The sequence below is a fragment of the Lepus europaeus genome, chromosome 2 (assembly GCF_033115175.1).
Source record: "Lepus europaeus isolate LE1 chromosome 2, mLepTim1.pri, whole genome shotgun sequence".
NCBI classification, from domain to species: domain Eukaryota; kingdom Metazoa; phylum Chordata; class Mammalia; order Lagomorpha; family Leporidae; genus Lepus; species Lepus europaeus.
The window spans coordinates 50217247-50230945 of NC_084828.1; the positions used below are offsets into that span (position 1 = coordinate 50217247).

At 38.1% G+C, this 13699-nt stretch overlaps 1 pseudogene; it reads right to left on the reverse strand.

Moving 5' to 3' along the window:
• LOC133750813 (solute carrier family 25 member 3-like) overlaps positions 1-13444 on the reverse strand; it is a 36247-nt pseudogene extending 22803 nt beyond the window's left edge.
• Between the last annotated feature and the right edge of the window lie 255 nt (positions 13445-13699).

Below are 13699 nucleotides of genomic sequence, written 5' to 3' on the forward strand. Positions count from 1 at the left end.
GTTTGCACCCACATAGAAACACAAAGTGAAACATACTGTTTGAGTACTAGTTATAGCATTAAATCACAATGTACAGCACATTAAGGACAGAGATCCTACATGAGGAGCAAGTGCACAGTGACTCCTGTTGTTGACCCAACAAATTGACACTCTAGTTTATGGCACCAGTAACCACCCTAGGCTCCCGTTACCAAGAGTTACCAAGGCTATGGAAGCCTTCCAAGTTCGCCAACTCTGATCAGATTTAGACAAGGTCATAAAAGACAGGGTGAGGATAGTAACCAATGATCCTAAGAGTGGCATGAACCAGGTCTGATCAATTATACAGCATTAAGTGGGGAAGAGGATCATCAGTACACGCAGGTTGGGAGTAGAGCCATTGGAGGTAGAGTAGAGGTTATGATTACGAAGGAATGAGGCCCAAGTGCACTAGACAGGGTCTAGAACAAAGGACAGAGTCATTATTAGAGGAGCTAAGAAAGGTGCTGTCTAAGCTACAATTAAGTTTTCTGATTGAGAGGCAAATAGAACCTGACAGAAGGGGCTTGATAATAATCTGGTGGGCTTTAGGCCTTGCAAGTTAAGAGGCTCAGACCTATCTATCTCTTCACATGGAGTACATCCTAAGGGAGGTGTGAACCTCCAGAAGGTACTCTGTTGACTTTCATTACTTAGCTGGCTTAGGAGGAGAGCTGGCCAGGTAAAGGCAGGTGGCATCTCTAACAAGAAATTTACAGTTCTGCCTGCAATGTTGCTGACCCTACTTGGCCATCCCCTCAGCTGCAGTGGTCACTTTGGAAGCTGGGCTGAGTGAAGGGCTTTTCAGCTTAGAGACAATAAGATCTGTGGCTTTGACCTGGGCATCCTTCGACTCTAGGGCAGGTCCATTTGCAGTGATCCAAGTCTTGGCAGAGCTGCCAGGGCTCTTCACAAGCTGACTTCTGCTGAAGCCCAGGCTTACCACATTGAAAGTCTCTACACATTCTTTCTTAATATATTATCTAAGGAAAATATAATTTTCTCATACCTAGAATCCTGTCCTAAAAATAAATACTGATAACTCGGTCCTATCTTAACCTTGAAGAGATAGTGAAAATACTGACTTTATGGGCATCCAAATATTGTCTCCTCCACAAATATTAATCTTTCACAGATAATATATTTCTCTCTCACTTTCACTACCTCTCTGCTTCTCACTCTCTTTTTCTCTGTTTCTCCCACTCTCCTCTCCCTCCCTTTCAAATAAACATGAAAGTAAATTTTTATATTAAAGAAATAATATGTATCTAACAATTAAAATACACGTTTGACATTCTCTTGTTACTGTATCTTGAATTCCTTTCATACATTTTACATAAGAAGAAAACTTATCCAAAAATATGCAACAGGGGAACATTTAAATACGATTCAATTTTTAAAAGTAAGAAAGCGCAGACTGATGAGGTCTTTGCTAATTATATACTGAATTGATCTACTGTATATAAAGAGAATTGGAAATGAAAAAAAAAAAACAACCTGGTGTTAAAATGGAAATGGCATAGAAAATTAATTAATTTGAAAAAAAATTATGTAGGATCTCTGTCTTTAATGTGCTGTACATTGCTATTTAATGCTATAATTAGTAATCCAATGGTAGTTTTTTCACTCGATGTTGCTTTATGGGCAAAATGTTGAAATCTTTACCTAATATACACTAAACTGATCTTCTGTATACAAAGAGAATTGAAAATGAATCTTTACATGAATGGAAGGGGAAAGGGAGTGGGAAAGGGGAGGGTTGCGGGCGGGAGGGAAGTTATGGGAGGGGGGAAGCCATTGTAACCCATAAGCTATATTTTGGAAATTTATATTCATTAAATAAAAGTTTAATAAAAAAAAAAAGTAAGAAAGTTGGTGTTTTATAGAAATATCATAGACAATCAAATTGATAAATGAATTTATTTCCAGCTGGAAAGGGTCAATTCTCACAGCTTTAAACAATATGTCCCCTCAGTAAGAAAGTATAAAAATATTAATCCCCTGATAGAAGGGGCTTGATAATAATCTGGTGGGCTTTAGGCCTTGTAAATTCAGAGGCCCAGACCTATCTATCTCTTCACATGGGGTATATCCTAAGGGAGGTGTGAACCTCCTAGGGGAAGGCACTCTGTTGACTTTCATTACTTGGCTGGCCTGGGAGGAGAGCTGGCCAGGTAAAGGCAGGGGGCATCTCTAACAAGAAATTTACAGTTCTGCCTGCAATGTTGCTGACCCTACTTGACCATCCCCTCAGCTGCAGTGGTCACTTTGGAAGTTGGGCTGAGTGAAGGGCTTTTCAGCTTAGAGCCAATAAGATCTGTGGCTCTGACCTGGGCATCCTTCGACTCCAGGGCAGGTCCATTTGCAGTGATCCAAGTCTTGGCAGAGCTGCCAGGGCTCTTCACAAGCTGACTTCTGCTGAAGCCCAGGCTTACCACTTTGAAAGCCACTGCAGTGGACTGGCCTGTTGGATCTCCTTGAAGGCAGATCACTGTACAGATCAGCCATTAATAGGCCTGCCACCCATTGCTTCTGATGCCGAGCTTTCTTTTCCTCCTGGTTTCTGTTAAAGCAGACCAGAGGATGCAAGTCAAGGGAGTGCCCGTTTCCCATCTCTAATCTTCGGTGGCCTGAACTACAAGTCTATAGTCACAGGCATGTTCTGTAGTAGTTTTTCTAAGGTAGACAATTCCCATGAGGAAAATTATATTCTCACTTTAAAACTTTCTTCCCCTTTGGTCTGAAAGGGAGGTTTTTTCTACTTACTGTATACTTCGCTGATGGCGAAGTGAATCTAGCTATGAGATTATTATTTGAGTTCTTATTTTGGCTATGCTATACCAGATTATTATCAAGCCCCTTCTATCAGGTTCTATTTGCCTCTCAATCAGAAAACTTAATTGTAGCTTAGACAGCACCTTTCTTAGCTCCTCTAATAATGACTCTGTCCTTTGTTCTAGACCCTGTCTAGCACACTTGGGCCTCATTCCTTTGTAATCATAACCTCTACTCTACCACCAATGGTTCTACTCCCAACATGTGTGTACTGATGGTCCTCTTCCCCACTTAATGCTGTATAATTGTTCAAACCTGGTAAATGCCACTCTTAGGATCATTGGTTACTATCCTCACCCTGTCTTTTATGACCTTGTCTAAATATGATCAGAGTCGGCAAACTTGGAAGGCTTCCATAGCCTTGGCAACTCATGATGACAGCCTAGGATGGTTACTGGTGCCATAAACTAGAGTGTCAATTTGTTGGGTCAACAACAGGAGTCACTGTGCACTTGCTCCTCATGTGGGATCTCTGTCCTTAATGTGCTGTACATTGTGATTTAATGCTATAACTAGTACTCAAACAGTATGTTTCACTTTGTGTTTCTATGTGGGTGCAAACTGTTGAAATCTTTATACTAAATTGATCTTCTGTATATAAAGAGAATTGAAAATGAATCTTGATGCAAATGGAAGGGGAGAGGGAGCGGGAGAGGGGAGGGTTGCGGGTGGGAGGGAAGTTATGGGGGGGGGGAAGCCATTGTAATCCATAAGCTGTACATTGGAAATTTATATCCATTAAATAAAAGTTTAAAAACAATATTAATCCCCTCCCTCTATCATTTCCTAATTGTGTCCTACTTATTATATTCTATCAAACAGTTATTATTCCAAATTATTTGCTGCCAATTCTTGTTAAGAATAATAATTTCCCTATCCCTTTTAACATGAGGGTTCTGTTGCATACAAGATTGCATTTGTTTAGTCCTAACTTTGTGTGTATTATGTGTGTATGTGCTTGTGTGTGTGTGTGTTCTGGATCTTTGCCAAGGGATTTAGAAACATTTTAAAAAATCGTAAGTCAAATGTATATGACTATCTATTTTGCTGCTATTTCTTTAAAAATCTCAGAAACTTGTATTTGATGCAGCAATTAAGATATAGCTTGGGATGCCCACATTTCATATTGGAGTGCTTGGGTTCAAGTCCCATCTTTACTCCCAAATCCAACTCCCTCTAATGCACACATTACAAAGCAGCAGGTAATGACTCAAGTATGTGGGTCTCTGTTACCCATGTGGGACACTCAGATTGAGCTCCAGACTCATTTCAGCCTGGTGAAAACACAACTGCTGTAGGCATTTGGCGATGCAGATTCTCTAGAGGATGGCAGATTCTCTCTCACTCTTCCTCTGTCTGACTCTCTGTGTTTGTCTCTCAACCTTTCAATAAACAAATAGAGTGTTTCTTCTGAGTTGTTATTTTGAAAAATAGGCTATGCCATTTTCCTCTGCATCATTTTATTATCAAAAAACTGCAAAGTAAAGTAAACCTAATTATTTCTAAGTGCTTACAAGCTTTTGCAGAAGGAATACCCACTACAAAGTTTTAGTTTGTACTGTTAACAGTGGAGAATCAATCGATCTGATTATTCTTTGAATGGCCCTGTACTGCAGTGTTCAATAGAGGAAACTTCCTAAAAAAAGAAAGCTAATTATCAGTTAAACGTTTTAATTATTCCAGTTCTAAACTGTAAATTCTGATAGAAATGAATGTCTTATTGAAAACATATTTGGATAAAACATATTTTTCAACATAATTAATAGAAACAGGATACAGCCTTGATTCAAGTCTTAGCTCTTCACTAAAAATATTTTTATATTTTCAGGTTTTCTTCTTTGTTTATACAAGTAGCGAAAAACAAATTTTTGCTCTGAAAGTAATTTACTTGATAGTCGCATTTTGTACAAGAAAAAAAAAAGGAAAAAAAACGATCAACAAATGATGAAAAGTTGCAGTTGTACTATCATCAACTGAGAAACAATTGGAGTTGTTACTAGGCTTACCACTCTTCAGATAGTTTCCAGTCATTAAATGATCTCTCTCTCTCTCTCTCTCTCTCTCTCTTTCTTCCCCACTTTCAAAAATATTATTTTTTTTTAAATCTGTTACATAGGGCAAAACATGATTATGCTGGGCAGAGATTTACTATAAATAATTTAGGAGAATAATAGAATCTATCAAATTCCACAAATAGTTCAAATCTTGCCTCTCTTTTTCACATGGTAAATATACTTACTCCTTCCCAAGGATGATATCTTTGAATTTTGCAATGATGAAAGAGGAATTCGTTGATTACAATTAATTCTCCATTTTGGAAAGGAATAAAATGTGGGCACAAGTCATTCACTGGTCCATGTTGATTCTGATTTCCATTAAGCCTCTCACTGAAGATTAAGAATGGTCTGTGTCAGATCGTATCAAGATGGCTGAAGGAAGACCTTTACTTGCCTTTGCTACTGAAAAGTTCCAGAATAACAATTCAGGATCATGTTTCCAGGAGACTGAGAGAAAACTTCAATAAAGAGGAGACAAGAACTTCAAACAGCACAGAAACTCTGAAAGCCAACAGAATGTGAGGAACAAAATACACCAAAACTGCAGCAGCTCCTACTCTGCTGTACTGGCCAGGAGGACGCCATCTTGCCAGGAAAAGATAAGCAGAAAGTGCCACAACCCCCACCGAAATAGCCAAAGGGCAGTTCTAATTAACAGAGAATTTCACATTCCTCACATGTGGTGGAATGAGAAGGCCAAGCCAGGGTGGCCGCTGGCAAGTGAGCGTCAGTTACTCTGGAATGGCTTTAAATCCCACCTGGCAACAGAGCCTGCCTGGCAACAGGCTGTGATTGGTTGAGGCATAGACTGCCTCTTGACCAGATTGTCTGGTCTTGGCTATATAAGATGTCTTACCAACTGAAATAAATGAGTCTGCGGGCTGCTTGCCTCAAGCCCGCTTTCACCCGGCTCCCGGGGTCTGTGTGGTGACTCCGTGCCTCTTGCCCCCATCACGCTCCCCCTCTCAGAAAAAAATCCACTGCAACATTGTTGAGATATCAACTGCAACACTCACAGACGTTAAATACAGTCTGGATCTGGACATCTGATCTAAACAACTTCTCCACAAAAAGAACCCAGATTTCCACCCTTCACTCCCAAACAACCAGATAGATGCTGTTGTGGTATTGCTGCTATACTCCAAATGTATTAGTAGACAGCAAGCAGACAGACACTACCAGAAGCCACAGATCCAGTCAAGGTATGCTCCAGGGCAGAGTAGGCCCCTGCATGTTGTAGATGCTGGGTTTATTACAATACCCTGGACCCATTCTTACTCACTTTACATAATTTAGGGATGTTTCTTTCAGGTTTCTTGGGCTTGACAGGAATGACAGCCCATAAAATTCCCAAAGGATGAGCCCTCAGGAAGTCTCACTCTGCATCTCTTAACACGTGAACCAAAAGTACTGGTGCCACAAGACCCATTGTTTCTTAGGATTTCCTGGCAATACAAGGGCACAGCTCTCGCTATGCCCCCCTGCACCAGGAAAGTGGGTATAAGCATTAAAAACCCTAATGTGATTAACACCCACTTCTTTGCAGATTGAAGATAACACCCCAAGAAGCCCACTTCCACATCAGTGTTATACCACTACTTCCATGAAATGCTTCAAACTAGACAACTGTGTCACTCTTAGGCACTGGCAACATTGATTACAGCTGAAGAAAGCAATCAGACTACACCTGCGGGCTCACACAGAACAAAAGCCACTTCTATAACCCAAGGATATCACATATTTCACCTGAACATAAAAAGTCTATTCCAATCAACCCCATCATTGTATAAGAGGAACCTATGTCAGTGTAGGAATTCTGGAATCATGAAGAAGTAAGAAAGTATAACACCTCTGAAAGAACGGAATGCTTCTCAAGAACAATACCCTGAGTTGAAGTTAATAGATAAAATGCCTGAAAAATAATTCAAAATCAGGATTGTAAAGAAACTCAATAAGATGCAAGAAAGTACAAACAGCTTAAATAAATGCCTCTTGTCCTCCTCATCACCCTATTTCTGCTATTTTTTTCATTAACGTTGGTAGACTTGTTTGAAAATTTCACTGGAAATGGAAAGATTTCTCATTATGTACCAAAGTCATGGAAGATTACCTTTACTTTCTTAGAGAATCACAATATTAGTACTGAAGTTTAATAGCATTTTTGGTAGTACAACTCAGAAATGTATTTGACTTTTATTCCTTCAGTGATGGAAAGTAGTTACACTTATAATTTTTTAGACTATGCCTCTGTCTCGCCTGATCTTCATCAACTGAGATCAAAAGAATTTTTAACACACTCATGTCTTCTTTAGGTTTTTCACAGAACAATTTTGTACAGTGGAAATATTTCCAATGTCTTCTTAAAACATTGAGCAATATTGTTAAAACCTTCATTTGATCCATGACTCTAGAATTAAAATGTTCATTATATCATGCACTACTGAATTTTATATTTTTGTGGTAGGAGATGAGAAATATTAATGTTTTCAATTCTTGCAAATTCTGGAACATTTGGATGTTGTATATATCTTTTCTTTTGCTTCAAGTTTTCCTTAGCCTATGTCCTTCTTGTAAGGTGTTTCAAACTCCTATATCATCCAATTCACATTAGATGCATTACAGATATACATTTTTTGCTTGGTGCAATCAACTGATTTAGGAACTTTCCTAACTTCCAAATGGTAACAGGTAAGCTTTCTAAATTTTAAATCCAGCAAAACTGTGCAATTTTTACAGTCTTAAATATTCTGTTCCAACAACTTATTTTGCATATTTTTTGTAGAAATTTCAAGTTCTACTTACCAGTTCCTCCCAAAATAAAAATTCTAATTAAGATAAATGAGAGAACTAGCAAGATTCACCTTCTTTCAGGTTATGATGACTCAGATCAAAATCCAGTTTGAATTTTTTATAAAGATAAAAGATTACAGAAGCTTCCTATAAAAGTGCAGGTGGGGACAATTTGCCAACTTTGTGACTTAAAAAAAAGTATTTTTCATTTCATCTGTTAATGATATTCAGAATCCATTGTTGAAAGTAAAAGCAATAATGTAGATATTTACTGAGTGATATTTTGCATAATAAAGTTTCCTCTTGATTCACAGCTTTGAGCATATTCTTTTTGAGCTTCCAAAGATGTATAAGTCACTCTCTTAAAAGGGATCCCAATATGAAAGATTAGCTATATATCTAGGTAATTACAAATAAGGGTATTACATTGTTGAGACTATGATAATCAAAAGGAAAAATAATTCTTTCCTTAAATGAATTTCATTTCATGGAAGGTATAGTATTTTGGATCAAAAGATCAAAAAAATAGCAGTCTAACTTGTGGATAAGTGGACAAAAGCAAGTGTTATGTGAAAATGAACAGATATGAAAAGGCCACACCATCGGTATGGGTCCTAATATTTAAAATGTCTGGAGATATACTAATCTTAAAAAAAAATAGTAAGAAGTAAGGGATAAAAAGAAACAGCACTTTATCATTGTTTTAAATATCTGTTTTTGTTATTTGAATATGTATAGTTTCAATTTAACAAAATATATTTCTGTAAAATAAGTTGGAAAAATGTTGTTTTTTTATAAACATTAAATATATGCCAAATAGTTTTTTTTTTTTTTTTTTTGACAGGCAGAGTGGATAGTGAGAGAGAGAGAGACAGAGAGAAAGGCCTTCCTTTTTGCCGTTGGTTCACCCTCCAATGGCCGGTGCACTGCGCTGATCCGAAGCCAGGAGCCAGGTGCTTCTCCTGGTCTCCCATGGGGTGCAGGGCCCAAGGACTTGGGCCATCCTCCACCGCACTCCTGGACCATAGCAGAGAGCTGGCCTGGAAGAGGGGCAACCGGGACAGAATCCGGCACCCCGACCGGGACTAGAACCCAGTGTGCTGGCGCCGCAAGGTGGAGGATTAGCCTATTGAGCTGCAGCGCCGGCCCTGTCAAATAGTTTAAGATACAAATCCGATAAAAAATAAATAATGATGAGACATGGTTCAAGCTTGTATTGAAATACAAAGAATGGTATACTTATGTGAACCTTAACAAACTGTCATGTAGATCTATACTCAAATAATATATCTTTTTAAAAGTTTATTTGTTTTCTTTATTTGGGAGACAGAGAAACAGAGTTTCTATTCACTGGTTCACTTCCCAAATGACCCACAATTGTGGGTCTGGAACATACCAGACCTGTGAGCCTGGAACTCTATCCAGATTTTTCACATATGTTTGAGAGACCCAACTAATTGAATCATTACCTGATTCCTCACAGGGTGATCATTAGAAGAAAACTGTGTTCAGAGAGAGAATTAGGACTCAAATCTAGGTATTTGGTCATGGGAGGTGGGTTTAGCAAGCAATGTCTTTAAAAAAAAAAAAAAAGGACAAAGATCTCAGTAAATCTTATGGGTCACTCTGCATCTGGGAAGGCACATCAAAATTAGAGTGAAAGAGTTGAGTCTTTATAACCTGGTGAGACAGAATAGGCATTTCTCTTCTCAAAGAGCAAATTCTCAGGTTATGAACTTTGGTCCAACACATTAAACACATTAAGTAGGGGCAGGTTAATATAAGCATGGCACATCATCCCACGCACATTCCACCACCTTTATGTCTTGTTACTTGATCCAGTAATTTCATACAGAAAGTTGTAGAAATATCTATTACTTTTCTTAGAAAATTCTTGTGAGAAATACTTGAGTGGGATGAATTAAATCTATGCTGCTTACATGGCTATAGATGATAATTATTTTCTTTCTTTTTTTTTTTTTTGACAGGTAGAGTAGACAGTGAGAGAGAGACAGAGAGAAAGGTCTTCCTTTTTGCCGTTGGTTCACCCTCCAATGGCCGCCGCGGCAGGCGCGCTGCGGCCGGTGCACCGCGCCGATCCGATGGCAGGAGCCAGGTGCTTCTCCTGGTCTCCCATGGGGTGCAGGGCCCAAGCACTTGGGCCATCCTCCACTGCACTCTCTGGCCACAGCAGAGAGCTGGCCTGGAAGAGGGGCAACCGAGACAGGATCGTTGCCACGACCGGGACTAGAACCCGGTGTGCCGGCGCCGCAAGGCAGAGGATTAGCCTAGTGAGCCGCGGCGCTGGCCAATAGATGATAATTATTTTCTACCTCATCTACCACCCATTCTAGAATCCACTGAACTTTGGCCAGAAATTATGCTGATTGAGGAGAGTTACTTACTGGTTGATGAAGACCTATATCTGTTAAACATCCGAACCTCAGATCACCAGGTCTCTCTCGGATCATAGTAGTGAAATACTTCATTTACCATGAAAATTTGTCAAGGTTTTTGCAAACATTCCTAGGTAAGTTTGCCATGATGCAATCTATTTCTCCTGGCCCCAGTGATTATCATTAGCCCTACTTTTTCTACTAATCTGGATCCATTTTCTAAACCAGGTTAAAGATTCTGCTTTTTGCCTGCTTTGGTATCTTGGCACCTAGATTCTGATTTGACTGGATTGCACTGTTAATTATATTATAAATATATATTTCTGTGTCCCATACAGAAAATATTGTCTATTTCTTCTAAACCCATATTTTAGAGTCTCATACATACTACCTTTGTTAGACCTTTACCTCTATTATACAATAACTCCATTTCATTTTCCTAGAATACCAAATGCATTTTGTGCTTGGTGAAAGTATGGCTTAACCTGTTATTTATCTGTTGTCTAAGAGGAAAGAAAAGTGAGGATTGCAAAGAGATACAGGTTTTCTTGAAACCACCTCTCTATATATTTTCAATCAAGTAGGAAGCATCAAAATTTATTAGAGAGGAGTGAATCATTTTCTCATGGACACAGGAATTAGGAGAATCTAGGAATTCTTGATCTTTGACTGTATCAACTGACATGCTCCATTTCTTTTTTAGGTTCCCATTCTTTCCAGATTTGGATTGTTTCATTGACATAGCATATCTACCATATTTGAAAACATCCTCATGTGGAATTTGCCATTCTTAAGTCTTGGCATTCCCCATAGCGTTTTATACTTTCACCTATTCAGGAGATGAGCATCTTTTATATATTCTGCCAATGATTAATCTTGGAACATTAGTCCATTTTGTGTTGCTATTAAAAACACCTGAAGGTAGATACTTTATAAACGAATGATACTTATCTCATATTTTTGTGGTCCAAAAGTTCAATCAGCATAGTGTCATCTCAGTTGAGAAGCCCCTGACTGTGTCACATCATGGCAGATGACATCATGGTGGGAGTGCAGGTGAGATTGATAGACTGCAGGTTGAGACAGGAAGCCATAGAGTGATTCAAGGGCCAGGCTCACATATATTCATAACAACTCACTCTCATGGGAACTAACCATGGTCCTGTAAGAAATACTGAGAAAGTAACCTCAATGATTAATCAACTCCCCCACGGTTCCATGTATTAAATTTTTCACCATTACCACACTGGGGACTAAATTTGCCATACATGAACTTGTTCAGTACAAACTACATTCAAAGCATAATACAGGCACTTAAGAATCCACACTTCACTGTAAATTGCCTATTTATTATTCTCAACCTTTCATTTTCTTTCTCCAAAGCATTCACTATCCCTAGAAGAGCTTTCAGTTCCATAATTATTTCACTTGATCTTTTTTAGGTTCCCATTCTTTCTGACACATATCTGGATATGTGTCAGGATATCTGACACAGTTGTCCTGTGAGGGCATACCTACACAGTGGGATGTGACTGCAGTTGTCATGAACAGGAATACCATATCAGTGAAGTTTAAATAGTTAAAATATTTTTGTACACCAGGGAATATTGCTGCTCTATCTATCACAAGTAATGGAATCCTTATTGTCAATCAGCACAGTTGATCTAGATCCAAAATTCCACTTTAAACACTTCCATCTTAAATCAACATCTAAAGTCATATTACCCCAAATGCAGATTGAATGCAAACATTTTATTTGGAAATTTATTCACAATCATCACTTCTATAAGCAGGTCAGAAAGGATGATTGAAACTGTGATTCAATCAGAAGGAAAGACCTGAGGGAATCCTGGGAGGAGTTCTGGAACTAACAGGAATCTTCAGAGTTTTGCTGACTTGGGTGAAGGTCCAGGCCTTTATGTATCAAATGTTTATGATGCATAAGCTGCCACTGAGAGGAGACATAAGCTTGGCCATATTGAAATGAGAGTTTTTTATGGCTAAAACTCCCAGCCACTTTTGTAACAAGTGCTTCAGTTTTCAAGAACAGATCTATGAATGTAACATAATATCTACTACACCAAAATTTTCATTTTAGATATTTGGGTACATGTAGAATTGTATCTTATTATGTCTTTTTTATTAATATAAAGAGAAAAGATTTCACGGATTTCATAGACACAGTTCTAATAAAATAATCATATTTCCCTCCCACCCTCAGGCCTTCCTTGTTTTTTTCCTGTAATTGTTTTAGTAACATGCTTTCAATTTATAATCACAAGCTCAATGCACCACTAACCATAATGTTCAACAAATAAAAAGTAGAAAGGCCAGTATTCCACAGGAATATAGACAAAGGGTATAAACTAACCAAATTGTAAGATGTCAGTTTTATTATTATACATTGCTTTCTTTGCATTTTATATTAACTACCACATATAAGAGAAAATATCGTATTTGTCTTTTAGGAACTAAGCAAAATGGTCTCCACTTTCATCCAATTTGTTGCAAAAGACAGGATATCATTCTTTTTAATGGCTGTGTAGTATTCCATCATGCATATATACAAAATTTTCTTGATCCAGTCCCCAGCTGGTGGACATCTGATATCTTAGCTATTGTGAATTGAACTGCTATTAACAAGGGGGGTATAAATAACATATGCTGATTTAATGACATTTTGGTAATTTCCCAGGAGTGCAATAGCTGGGAACTATGATAGATCTATATGCACGTTTCTGAGGAATCTCTCTTGATCACAGGTGAATTTGAACACCTTTTCAAACATTCAGGGGGCATTCTGAGGTTTCCCTTCAGAACAATATTTTTCAAGACATTTTCCCAATAGCTACAGTATCACATGATTTTTAATCGTACAAATATACCAGGCACTTCAAAAATTCATGCATATTTGAATTTAAAAGTGTTTATTTGGGTTCAGAAATTTTTGAAATTCGTGCATTTTTTACATAATACACATTTACCATAAACTTTGCAAAAATGTTTCATGTATGTATCTGTGTATTTATTAGACATATGTGTTAAATTTGTTAGAAAAATTCATTATTAAATTTTTATCTTATTAACTTATTACATTTTCATTTTAAGGTGTGCTTTGATTAGTAGAAATTGTTATTATCAATATGACCTAGTGTTTAAATTATTCAGACTTCTGGTGAGAATATTTGTATTCATTAAAAATATATTTGCCCATTTTACGTTGAGGAAGATTTTAACACATAATCATTCTATCTGGAATTAATTTCTTTATCTAACATATGAGAAAATATTTTCCCATAAGGGTATCTTATTTTTTCAGCTCTACTCACCAAAAAAATGAATGGGCATCTTAAAAGGAAGTGTGTATATTTTCTTCAGCCTTGTAGAATATAAAAAATGGATAATAAGCTGACTACTGAACATAAAATTTAAATGACTCCTTGGACTGGGCCAAGCCGAAGGGTGAATGTGGCTTCGGGGGTCGTGGCGGAGGCAGAGGCGGCTGTGGAGGCCGAGGTGGCAGCAGAGGAGGCCGTGGTGGATTTGGTGGCTGGGGCCGGGGAGGCTTCGGAGGGCCAGGAGGGTCCCGAGGCGGCAGAGGAG